Source organism: Pinus tabuliformis, chromosome 6 (genome assembly GCF_031772625.1).
Source record: "Pinus tabuliformis cultivar Carrire ecotype Pingquan chromosome 6, CPIR1, whole genome shotgun sequence".
In the NCBI taxonomy this organism is placed as follows: Eukaryota; Viridiplantae; Streptophyta; class Pinopsida; order Pinales; family Pinaceae; genus Pinus; species Pinus tabuliformis.
Genome location: NC_142292.1, coordinates 737,074,918 through 737,088,573, shown reverse-complemented (window position 1 = coordinate 737,088,573; position 13,656 = coordinate 737,074,918). Strand labels below are relative to the sequence as shown.

The window sequence follows — 13,656 nt, the reverse complement described above, 5'->3', positions numbered from 1 at the left end:
AATAAATAAGAATAGACATATACACACACATTCAATCATGAGACAAATGTCTCCATTTAAAAGTGTAATGTATTTGTGTTTCTGAATTATAGATAAATCCACCCTTTCTTCTGTTTCTGAATAAATAGAGATTGAAGACAAGATATGCATGACGGATCATAAAATTGCACATAAGCCATAACAAAGGGGAAGATGTGAATGGTCAGCAAAATACATATGATTGAAGATATTAGACAATCTGCAAAAAAAATTCGATCACAAAATGAGGGATTTTATTAAATAAGGTACATATTGTCAGGGGAGAATTATATACTACAATTGAAAGTAACTTGTATATTATTATATGCTAAAACATTATAACATTATATGCTAAGAGAAAACAAGCTACTATAAGTACTAAGTTACAACTCAATACAATTAAATAACAATACAAAGTTAACAGTCACCTCTTTCCAGTTTGGAATTCCACCAGCTGGAACACAAAAGGATGATCAAACTTGCAGTCAACTCCAAATTTATAGGTTCTTGTCATCATATAGGAAGTACAATCCTTTTCTCCAAGTCACTGAGGATAAATGAGAAAATCACTTGAACCGTCCAACCTAGGGTGCTTGGCCAATGCATTCATAGATGAAAGAGCTTCACTTCGCCCAAATGTGTTGTGAGTTCCCACAAGAGTTTGTGAAACTATAAGGAGTAGAGAGAATATAGCATATTCTTCCATGGTACCCAATTTAACCAAATGGTATTCTAGGCTGAATTCTTTGATAGCAAAAAGAAGAGTCATGGTTCCAATCACATTGTTATGTTGAGTATAGACTGATCTTCCTTTGCCTATCATGGAATAAGAAGCATACCTCTGTTCTTCAAAGTGTACGACTGCCTCAAGTTCAAAGGACTTGAAAGCCTCTACAAGGAAATCAAAATCACAAACATCTCCCACAAAGAGGTCAAGTTGTTTGCTAGAGACTTGATTCCATCTCTTTATTCTCTTCTGAATTGAGACAATGGGAGTTAGAGAGTCGATCCCAAGCTGTTGGTCAAAAAAAATGCAGTCAAGGATTTCAACAATGGCAACTTGGTATCCTCTGTTTGAGAGATCCAAATTTGTTACCCATCCACGGTAACCAGCCCCTCCTACAACCATTACTTTATTCCCTTTAACTCCCCCTTCCATGGCACGGGATGTTGTCTTCACTTATTTCCCCTTCACAAAAACAACCCTTAGGGAAAATCTTGCAACATTTCTTCTACACTGCACTATCTTTTAAGATACAAACCTACCACATCCAAACAAGGCCTCTTGCTTCCAAAATGAAATAGAACTCTGCCCTCTTCTAAAAGAAATTTCATTAGCAGGCATCAAGATAGTGCTAGTAGCATCCAGATGAGGCTTAATGCAAGCCATTGAATAAAAAAAAATAGCAGTCGACAACGTCTATGACATGAATTCACGGTTGAAAGCTAGTGTGTACCTCACCTAATATAGAAATTGTACATCAGCCCCAAACTCGGCAACATGTGAGAATTAGTACATATAGAAAAGATAATCAGAGTCGTTTTACACAGAAGATCTACATGACAAAGGTGCGCATGATTATTTGGAGTCATACTGCTCCTCCATATATGATTATTATAAGTAATTTGGAACAGACCAAAAGCTTTCCCCTGACCTGATAGAGAGTCTTTGAAAGCAAATTAAGACCTAATGTTTACCAAATGAATGCAAAAGTATAAAACTATGGTTTGGCCCTAGAGAAGTTGAACATTAGCTACTCATAAATGCAATTTCTAGCCTAAATATTAGCGAGAGCCTTAACTCTTGAAAGAGCTGAGTGAATATTTTAAACAATGTAAGCCAAGTAAAAACGTTTTTATAACCTGTACCTGTATAAAATAACAAAATCCGAGCTAAGAATCTTACCAATGAAGAAAAGCTAAAGAATATTTTTCCGTATTGAAGACAAATGAGATCCACCCACAATCACCTACGAGCAGGAATCATTATGTAGCTAGTACAGGTAATGTCATATTGGATTCTTAGTCGATACACATTTATGTTCCTGCTAAGAAAGATGACACCTACACTAGAGGATGTAGGCAAGATCATGGGTATAAAATCTAGATTCTTGTCATTCTCTTAGGAAGGGTATGATTTCTTACATCCTTATAAGTATAGAGATTTTCATTGGAATGTGGTTAGGGAAATGGAACAATCTTCTACTTTGTAGAAGTCCTTTTGTTCCATATTCTACTTTGTAGAAGTCCTTTTGTTCCATATTCTACTTTGTAGAAGTCCTTTTTCCCAAGTCAGTTGGACTCATTAGCATTGTAGAAGTTCCAAAATTTAGTGGTACCATATTTGACTAGTATTCTTTACAAATTATTGATGCCACGATTATCACTTATTGATCCCTGGACCTCTTCACCTAGTATTCTAGAAATGTACTCATTTATTGACCTCACCATTATTGAAAGTGAAATTTTACATCACTCTTTTTCATGCAAATTCACTAGATTCGAAGAGAGGTGTATGTAAAGGGATGACAAGGACCAAACAAGGATTTCTTCATGTTTGAAACACCTAATTATGTTCATAACATTAGATTTTAAATGAACTTTGATTCAATCTTTCTTCACATGGGTTCATATGATTAGTGCAATTGACAAGGGAAGAAGGTATTGAACCAGTAATATTGTTAACAATGAGCTGAAGCTCAACCAGATTTTTCAAGTAGCCTATTGTGTTAGGAATGCTTCTAGACAAAGCGTTCAGTGATAGGTCTATCACCTCCAAGATTGTGCAGTTTCCAAGCTCTAATGGTATACTACCTACCAAATTATTTTTCCATAGAAGAAGCTTTTCCAGCTTTTGTAGCATACCAAGCTCCTTGGGTAGAAAACCTCACAGACTATTTCCGTAGAGATATAGATATACAAGTTCATAACAAGTGCTCAGCCCAGGTGGATTGATCCTAATAGTATATTTGTGTAAAGTGCAAGTGATTTTAGTTTTCTTAATGATCGAAACAAAGGAGGGATTATTCTAGAAATCCTCGTTTCTGCAAGTAGTAAGATTCTTACAATTGCCAAGTTCAAGAGGAAGTTCACTTTCAATGTTTGGATTCCCACGTCCACAAAGAAATTTCAAGTTCTATATCCTGCCAAGCTCTGGTGGTATCTTGATTCTCGCCACTCAGTTGGTTATCAAATATAATATATAATTAAATTGACCAAACTGGAGCAATTTCGAAGATTTGGAGGGAAGGTTCCTTCAAGTTCGTTATTGTTGAGAATAAGGGTCTGGAGATTCTTGAGGTTACCAATTTCAGAGGGTATACTTCCTATTAGTCTATTTCCACATAGATATAACAACACTAAGTTGTTGTAATCTCCAATCTCTCTTGGAAGTGTACCAGTGAGATTGGTCACAGACATTACAAGTGATCGGAGAGATTTAAGAGTTGCAAACTGTGGAGGAACTTTACCTAAGAGTTCTATGGAATCCAGAAAGATACCAGTAACCAAGTATTTGAAAGAACATGAGATGCCACTCCATTTGCAGATATTTTGGTCTCCAGGATTCAAGATTCCATGTACTTAGTGTTGATTTTCTGCTGCCGTTCAATGTTTGCATTCATGAAAAGAGTACTTGGCCTTTTAGATTTAGCCCCATTGATGTCCATTCTAAGAGCAGGATCGCATAGCTAGCCTAGAAAACCTCCACTGTGAATCTTAATATTACTACATATGTGGAAATATAATAGACAGACCTACAACTCCCATCCTAACTCTGTCTGGGTCCTAAGAAAAAATATCTACAGAAGCAGTGATGAAAGTGATAACACAATATTCAATGCCTAGTGTACCAAAGATCTACAAAAGCAGTGATGAATGAAATATATCTACTGCCTAGTGTGTACATGTTAAAAATTTAATGGTCAATGAAGAGTTCATCTGTCAATGCCTTTTTGACCTTGTCTCATCAATGTAAATCCTGCATTTATTGCCCAAACAGACATAAGTGTATTACCTACCCAGTATATTCCCCTATTCTGCAAATTATTCCAAGTTGCAAGCTTTCTTATATTCAAGAATTTTACTGAGACATTCAGGGCATGTATGCAAACCCATCATAAACATTCATACTATTAGGTTATGCTTTGTCAAATTTCTAGGATCCAATGGATCCCATGGCACTCTTGTTTTTTAGTCTTATGCAACAAACATAAAGCTTGTATTTTGAGCAAAAGAGTCCCTTGTTTTAGTTTCTCCTTCAGGTGGTTGAGTTATCATCATTTGAATCTCAAGAGATGAGTGACCAACCCAAGTAATAACATTTGAAACATCCAAGTCAATGTCTACATGGATTGGCTTGTCCACTGATGTTGTCACTAGTAACAATGGTCTTGTTGTGTTGTCATCATTAGCACAACGCTCAACAAAAATGCTTCCTATTAGCACATATAAATACTCTAATAACTTCCTAATATGGACCTCATTCCATTGATCCATGCACTATTCTTGTAGTATGTAATCAATGGAGAAGTTATAGAGTATGTCAGTGTAGCTCTAGCTAGGTGTTTTGGATAGAAATCAACATATACTTTTTATATATTGTTCGTCTAAAATTCTAATAGTGATTAAAACATCATGCAACAAATGCTGATAAACTAATAAAAGCTTAAACATCAATCTAGTAATGAATTTTGTACTTTCTTCCTTGGAATTTTATAATGCGGGATCCTCTATTTCTTAAGAATTCGAGATTATTCTATAGCGGGCAACATTGTAAATGTTCACAAAATCCCTTTGCCTTAAATGAGAAACACATTTTTATGAATACTGTGTTCCAGCCATGTATTGTAAGTATTAATTGTTTGTATTATTAGCCTAAGAACATTTCTAGAACATACTTGTAGTAATGTGGCAGGCATTTGGCAGTAGCTAAAAGAGTTCACATGAAACCTAAGATAAGCTAAAGCTTTATTTTCTTACACATTTATGATTTTCTACCGACATGGGTGAAAGTGAATCATTACAAAGCTTAATACTATAAAACATCTAAACCAGGGACATGTTTGACGATGAAAGAAGAAGATACATTGACACTCCTTTTATTGAAACTTTTAATATTATATTCTACTATATTCACTTAAAGTTGCAATGATGAGTGGAACAATGATTTGGTAGTTGCAATGGGAATGAAGGTTAAAAAATGGTTTTGGTCGCGTGAATTTCAAGGGAAAATACAAGTTTCTAAGAGAAATGAAGGGAGAAATTGAGAGGGAAGTAACATGACCATGAAATTTTTTAAGGTAATCTAAACAACTTTGAATGCCAATAGCGTGGAAATTTAGTATATTTGAAGGAGTTTTACAAGAAATAGTTTAGTTAGGGAAAATAAAATTAATCAAGGGTAACGTAGGGCAATGTTGTATAACTTAAAAGAAGAATATCTATTTATATTTATAGATAAAGTTAAACTAAACAATATGAATGTATATGTTCTAGGGTACATAATTTGGGGTGCATCTCATCTTTTTTAAGTCCTCATATATGGATTATTAGGGAGGCAATTTAGTGTTGATTATGTATGTTAGGAGATAGTATAAGTGGATAAGAAGTTTGGCATGTGATTACGATATGAGAATATAGGAAATGGGGCGGAGATCCATATCTATTATGCCTTTATCTTCATCCACTAAATATGGATGACAAAATAGACAGGCAGTACATGTGGGCATAAATAAAGAGGAGGTTGGAAATAGCCCAAATCAGCTAAACAATTTTTAATTGAAGAAGACATGAAAAAGCAAAAATGGTATCAAAATACCTATTATGGTAGTTAGACGAGACACTTGATATAAGAGATAAGGAAGAGAAATATTAGGTAAGCCATATCATATTATGAAGTATGATTTTATAGCTAACCTTCAATAAGAATATGAGATAGAGGGTTATGGAGAAGTCAAGGGAAGACTACAATGAAAGTAATCTATGAAAATTGAACGTGAAACCTTCATAAAGCTAGCATTAGAAAAGAAACCCACTAAGGGAAAATGGTGTTATCAAATCAAGTAAAAGGCATTCAAAATACTTGATAGGAACACAGTAAGCTATGTAGCAAAGGGTTTTGGCTAAAACTAATTTCTTGATTACACCTTTATTTCTACTACACAAAATGAGAACAATTTGCATGGTATTAACAATAATAAGGTAATGATAAAGTTTTTTATCAAATGAATAAAAAATACCTTATCATAAAGGAAGAAATCTACATTTACCCTTTATAAGGTCACAAGGATTTCAAACTCTAGCAAACAACATCTAATTTGTATATGGAAGAAACATTGTTGCCTTTCATATGGTAGTCCACTCACCTGAAGTCTTCATATATAAACATGGGTGTCTTTCATATTACCTCCTCACATTCCTAGGAGACCCTACAAAAAGGATATGATATTCGAATCATGAAATGCAGCTTCGAAAAATTCACATGTTTTTGGGTATGAAATTTAGCATTACTAAAATTTGGTTGTATTTTTTTCACCACATGACAGGCATAAAACAAATTATTTTTTGTGTCATTTAAAAAGTGATTATGTAAAACCGATCAACATATAACAAAACATTTTGCACGAACATATAGAACATATAACAAAATCCAAAGTAAAACACTCTTCAACAAGCTTACTTAGATTCAACAAATATATCATCCCATGGTGAACAACAAGACTATTTTAACTTAAAAGTTTTTTACTAGACTTGTTGGTAGATCATACCCTGTTAGTCTTGAGCTTTCATTATCCTTACGATGCTAGCACAGTAATAAATTGTCCCTGATAACCTGAGGCAATGCATTGTCTATGGTTTATAGAGGTGAGGGAAGCAAAGAAATATGACTGGTGCCCATAGATGACAACATATTTGTGACAGGGTAACTTTCTCCTAGGATAGAGGATTTAGGAATGGTTCGTTGGAGGTCTTGAACTGATTAACTCTATTCTATATTACTAGAATATTTGTTTGATGATTACATCAATAGAAATATGAACATGTGCGGAAAAAACATAGACATACTTTTTACTGCGTAAATTACCAATTCAAGAAACATCTCCAATCCTACCCATTGTGTATATAAAGACATCCCCCGGCCCATTGTATTACATATGCCTCCTAATCTTTATAATTACTTCTGATCAGTAATAGCTCATTCTAAGGGAATTTCTTTCATCATTTTTTTATATTCCTATTGCCATTTGGAAATTTCTTGATCTGTCTTGAATATAAGAAACTAGGCATTACATTTCATTTCATTGATTGGTTGACATGAGAGCCACCTGTGCTGACATTATCAATAGTTGAAAGTATTATTATCAAGGACAAGCAATGAATTCATGCAACTTGTTTCTACATAGTTTTCTCTATGCAATGCAACTTTTACGGTAGATTTCTTAAAGCACTCCCAGAAATAATTGCTCAGACAAAAACTAGTAGGAGTAGACCACAACCTATACTGTCACTCTATTCAGTTGTTGATTACAAAATCCTAACAATTGACAATGTCTATTAGGGATACATTTCTACACTCACTAGATGAAAGAAAACATAGGAAAATATGCTCGGTTTCAATGGAAACCTCATTTATTCCCAAAATTCCAATGAAACCTTGGCTAACTTGTGAACTCCTCTGGCCCCAATTCCCCAATTCTCACTATGATGTGCCTGACCAGAATGACATTTCAAAAAGGAATGAGGCCTATTTCATTTCACACAAATATAACACCACAAAGAATTCTAAGAGCAAGCATGCATCCCAAGGTCTCTAATTTGTGACTCTGCCCATGACATGAAAAATAGAGGTGAATATTCACAGAAAATACACAACTAAATGAGCTTTATATCCTTCTAATTTATATATAATGTATTTTAATCATGATATAAGAAAGTCAGTTCAGAATTCCGTAAAATAAACCAAAAATAGAGAGATGGGCCACAAAGGGAAATTTTTGTCAATGTCATCTCCCAGGGTTTTAGCAAAGAACAAAAAATCAATAAGATTCAAGAAAGAAGTATAATTAAGACATAAAACCCTAATTTTAGTTCAGGTTCCATACCTCAACATGCAACAAATAGTCATAATTTCAGTTTTGGCCATATTGTGAAAATATTACCCTTGTCGTGGTTGTTGAAAATCATGGAGATGTTGGATGGAGAAAGGGCTATGGGAACCCTCCATTTTGCAGTGCATGGCATGATAGTCACAATGTCATATTGAGAGTGGCACGACCGACAAAGAATGGTTTCCAAGCCTCTCAGTGGTAGTAATAAACACATGAAAACCCAACCACCCATCTCCATTAACCTTCATAGATAGATAAAGCTGGTGACACAGTGCAGTCCCGGGCAGAGAAATACCCATTTTATTAGCACCCTGCAATGCCATACCCATATACCCATATCATTAAGCATATAATATGCAAAAACCCAGGCGAAAAATCTCGCCTGATAAGCCTCTCTCTAAACAGATGTTCCATCACCTTCGACCTTGCTGCTCCCTGGGAAAGAGACAAGTACTTAAACACATTCAGCCCAACTTTGTCAAAAAATACAAGGCCCTTGCTCATACCTCCCAGGTTCACCGCAACTGTAATTTAATTCGCTATCTTGCAGCTCTGGCCTGAGCTTGAACACCCCAGATAAGTCATTAATCCCATAGCCCTAAGCAAGGAGTCCATCTTCGCCACAGTCTTGGCAGGGCTCACCACCAATATAGCCAGTGTTTTCCTTAGCCCCTTTGTCCCCGTTCAACACTGACGCATCTAAGGATTCACAACTCGTAACTCTGTCATCCCATAGCCTGAAACAAGGATTCCAGCTTCGCCAAAGTCTTCGCACGACCGTCCACCAAGATAGCCAGATTGTTTCCTTATCCCCTTTGTCCCCGCCAAACATTGGTGCATCCACAGATTCATAGATCCCATAGCCCTAACAAGGGAGTCCAAATAGTCCTCCACCAAGATAGCCAAAGTGTCCTTAACCCCTTTATCCCTGCTCTACAAAGACACATCCATGGATTTGCATATTTACCTTGGTCTTCTATTTCCCTGGAGTATAAGATACAGGTAAAATCAACCAAAATGATTCCGTTCCCAGGGGCCACCAATCCCTTTTCACAAGGCATGTGATCTTGCCAGGCATCTAGACATAACATTAGCTAGTTGTTTGTGCTCTTCTTCCCCAAACATAACAGGTATCCAGTTGCTTGCGCTTTTTTTCCCCAAAGATATAACAGGTAGCCAGCTGCTTGCACTCTTTTCTGATAATTAACTTAGCCATCAAATTAATAATTTAATATAAAATAAGTTTTCGAAACAAAATGTAATTTTAAGATAAAATTATAATTTCGTTTTATAATTTGGTTCGATAGACTTTATTTTCCTTCTTTTCTTGGTCTTATACATTATTTTTAGTATTATGGACTTTAAAACATCATTTCATTTTCTTTCAATAAATGTCTTAAACAACCCTTAGTCGTGGCAATGAGATTTATTTAGACTTGTGGCAAGGCATGATAGTATCACCAATTCCCAACCAGACATATATAGGACGATTAGAAATGAATGAGAGACATCACAATGTAAGCCAAAATTATTAATAGTGTAGAGTAACATTTAGTGGGAACCTTAAGGTATATGAATGATGTTAAAGGTGGAACGAAGAGCACAAGATTACACAGAAACTGTAGAGAAACATTCCTTAGTGTTTTCACCATCTTGAACACACTCTATATATGCAAGAAAATCCCCTTAAATATCTTGACCCACTACATTATTCAAGTCATTAAAGATCATAAACCCTAATTTTCCCAAGGTCAATCCTTTGAAGACCCTCTAAGGTAGATGCCAAGAGGACCACATCATCAATAAGAGAATAATGGAGAACAAGACATGTTGAAAGAATCAGGGTTGAATATGCTCTTGCAAAAAAGAATCATGCTCATTGATATATATCTTGAACAACGTGGGTGGGAGAGGATGCCTGTGCTTCACCCCAATGGTCTTCTTGATAAAAATAAACAATACATTCATTATTTGGAGGCAACCAAGAGCAAACTAATAGAAATATAATAGCAATAAACTAAATATTTGAAATGACAATGTCATTCATGGAACAATGCCTCCCTCAATATAACATCAAACAACTTTGAAAAACCTACAAAGTAGAAGAAGCCTTTTGAAGAGAAATGTCTCCCCTCCTCCATGATGGCACAAATGTTGAGGATATGGTTGATGGTTTGATATTGAAGTCAAAATCCTTCCTTAACCCTTGAGCCAAAGAGGTCTCTCCTCAAGTATCTCTACTAATATCTTATGAAGAGTCATAGCATTTAACTTTGAAAGTAAGACCCACCATGATCATATTAATAAATGAAAACCACTAAAATAATGTGATAATGTATTTGGAATTTCCTTGCAAAAAAAATTTAACTTCTTGTTTGCCCATTTTCCATAGTGAAAGTAGATTTCTTTCTCTAAACTAGCCCAACTTAACAAAAAAATAAATGTATAATTTCATTGCAAATATAATAATAACCAATCTCAATTTAATTTTTTCTCTTTATTTGGTGTCACTTGTGTAATTTGAATTAATATATTAAATTTATTGAAGTGTCTTCACTGCTCCTAATAGGTAGAACTAGTGGACTACCATTCCAATATGAACAAATATCATTCCACTATGGACATTTATATATTTAGAAGTCATTGATAAATGTTATTAGTTCTTGATATGTTTCTCAAGAAAGGAACCTATTAGACTGCATGGAAAAATAAAATGCATTGAGGTATAAAACGATTTCCATGCACACCATAAAACTAAGCTACATTGCTTGATATGTTTCTCATGAAAGGAACCTATTAGACTGCATGGAAAAATAAAATGCATTGAAGTATAAAACAATTTCCATGCACACCATAAAACTAAGCTACTTCAATAATATTTGTCCTCGTGCCATTGATAAAATTTTCCCTTACTAACTAATTGATATTGTGATTGTTAAGTTATTTGATAAATTGGAATATATCAACCATTAATTATACATGTTTTTTATTTCAATGTTTTTAATAATAAAGTGTCAAAGGTTTAGCTAAGAGCTAGTCGCAATAATGATTAGCTCAATTGGTAAATGCACTTACAAAAGAGTTCATAGAGCTCTTGATAAAAAATATTAGTAATTCCCTTAGGGTTACTAATTGGTATTTTAGTTTCCAGTTACTATTGTGCTCCATTTCAAGACCAAGAAAGGGGGTAAATCTATGGGGATTGACAATGTATCACCAACCTCCCTTAACACTTTTAATACATTGGTGAGTGAGGGAAAACTTTTTTTTGAAAAATGAAATGAGCAATAGTTCATTTACTAAGTAATAACAAAATATTAATAATATATAAGATATATATGATCAAATTAATGGACCCATTTGTAACACCCACTCCCCAACTATTTTATGTTATGATTAGTTATTATCCTACCTACTAAAATATTGATTGCTTGGTAATTTCTTATTGGTGTTATTAGTATATATACAAGGTATGTGTATGTTATCTACATACCCATAACTCACATGGATACGATAGTATTCTATGGTTTATTATGATAAATGATTGATTAATGATTAAGCTTGTGATTAGAGTTAAGTTTTATTAAGCATGATTATGATTTTAAGTATAGCCTTATAAATTAATTTTTGTCCTCTCATGAATCTTTGACTTTTATTAAATAACTAAAATTGTTTGATTATTTATCATGTACCTCGTGGACCTCACAAAATCCAGGTACTCTCCTTACTATTGATGTTATCTAAATCAGTTTATGAATATTATGTGCGTGTGTGTACATATTTCTACATATATATTTACATGCTTGCAAAATGTTGTTAATTCAAATGAATATACAAAATGTAACATTCATGGTCGTGGGCTGCCAAATGAAATATCAATTATAGTGGAACAAGGTACTTATCGCTAATCTCTATCATAAGGCAGCTTAGTAGATTTAGTACAAGTGATTCTAGCCTTTCAATGATTCACAAGATCTAATTTATTTTGGTTTTATCTGATGGCTTGTTGAATCCATTTCTTCTTCTCTTGAGATGTATACAAAATGACCCATCTGTTAATCTGTAGGGAAAGCATATCGCCTTTGAATTTAAAATGTGGGATTGTCATCATCTTTAAACTTTAGGATTCAAGGTCACAAATTGAAGCTTGTGGAGGTAGAAGGATCTCACACCGTTCAAAATGTCTATGATTCTCTTGACATTCATGTTGGCTAGTCCTACTCTGTTCTGGTCACTGCGGATTAGCCACCTCAAGACTATTACATTGTTGCATCTACCCGTTTCAAAAGTCCTATTATTTTTATTGCTGGTATTTTCTGCTACAACAATTCCTAGCAGCAGGTTTCTTGACCAATTCCAGGGGGTCCAACAATCAAGATTGATTGGTCTGTGAACTAGGCTAGAACCATCAGGTTTGGTTCTTGCCCTTCTTACTTTGGTTTTAGCATAATGTATGTGTGAGATAATCTTATAGATTTTATAGATAGATAGATAGATGAATGTATATCTTTATGACTAATAATGTTTTACGATTACCAGAAGATATAGATAAAATATCATCATGGAAATTGGGGATAGCTATTAAAAATAAATTTCAAAGAATGGTTAATGATTTTTTGGTTTGAGTAGTTGGGATTGTGGGTTTCCATCTCATCTATCCAGGTTCAAGTCTTCCGAAGCATGATCTAGACTTTATTGTTTAGGTTAGGTTCAAGAAGGAGGAAGCCCCAAAGAATCTCAGTTAAACAAAGTTGAATTATAAAATATCTAGGAGTTTGTACCTATCCTATATAATCAAGTTCTCAAAATTTGAATATTAATACTAAGATAATACGCACAAATTATTGAACAACCATAGGAAAATACATTTATGCCACTTGAAAAAGAGTATGAAACAAAATAATTTTTTATCATGCAAAATATATAAAGGGTGTTAGAGTTACAATTGGTTCTCATTTAGAAGAATTAGATTTTTTTCTTGTTGCATTTTTGATATCCATTACTATTATGGCAAAGGTTAATGCATGTTTAATATTAAGATTGATATGTAAGAAGTGAAAATATTATTAGGAGGATGTATTAAGTTTGGGGTGACATAAGATCCGTAAGCATCAATAAAAGAAATATATGCAATATCACATAGTAGTGTGAGAGATCATGTTGGGATGAAGATACTTTTGACAAAGGGTGTTGTGCTTATTATTTGGGATCATCTTCATTAATAGTTCTTTTAGGGGATATTATTAATACCTTCACCCATGGAATGGTATGTTTATATTTTTATCACAAGACAAATTAGATAAAGTGATGAGTAACATTGATTTCCATCATCTACAGTTCATTAACATATCACAGAAAATGCCCTTTGCATGTCCACCCACTTCTCTAATGATTTTACATAGAAACACATAAAATGTTGACGGTTGGTTGTCATAATATATCTAAAGCATGTAAATATGCAAGCTGTTTTTAGAAACCTAACTATATGGAAGAGCCAATTTCCTTCAGACCTAAGATATTTATTGAAGGA

The 13,656-nt window shown here is 34.1% G+C and overlaps 2 pseudogenes; both read right to left on the bottom strand.

Moving 5' to 3' along the window:
• Window positions 1–562: 562 nt before the first annotated feature.
• On the bottom strand, window positions 563–1,353 carry LOC149260845 (UDP-sulfoquinovose synthase, chloroplastic pseudogene; annotated as a pseudogene).
• A 6,919-nt stretch (window positions 1,354–8,272) lies between these two features.
• LOC149260844 (putative 3-hydroxyisobutyrate dehydrogenase-like 1, mitochondrial) lies at window positions 8,273–8,958 on the bottom strand (annotated as a pseudogene).
• Window positions 8,959–13,656: the final 4,698 nt, after the last annotated feature.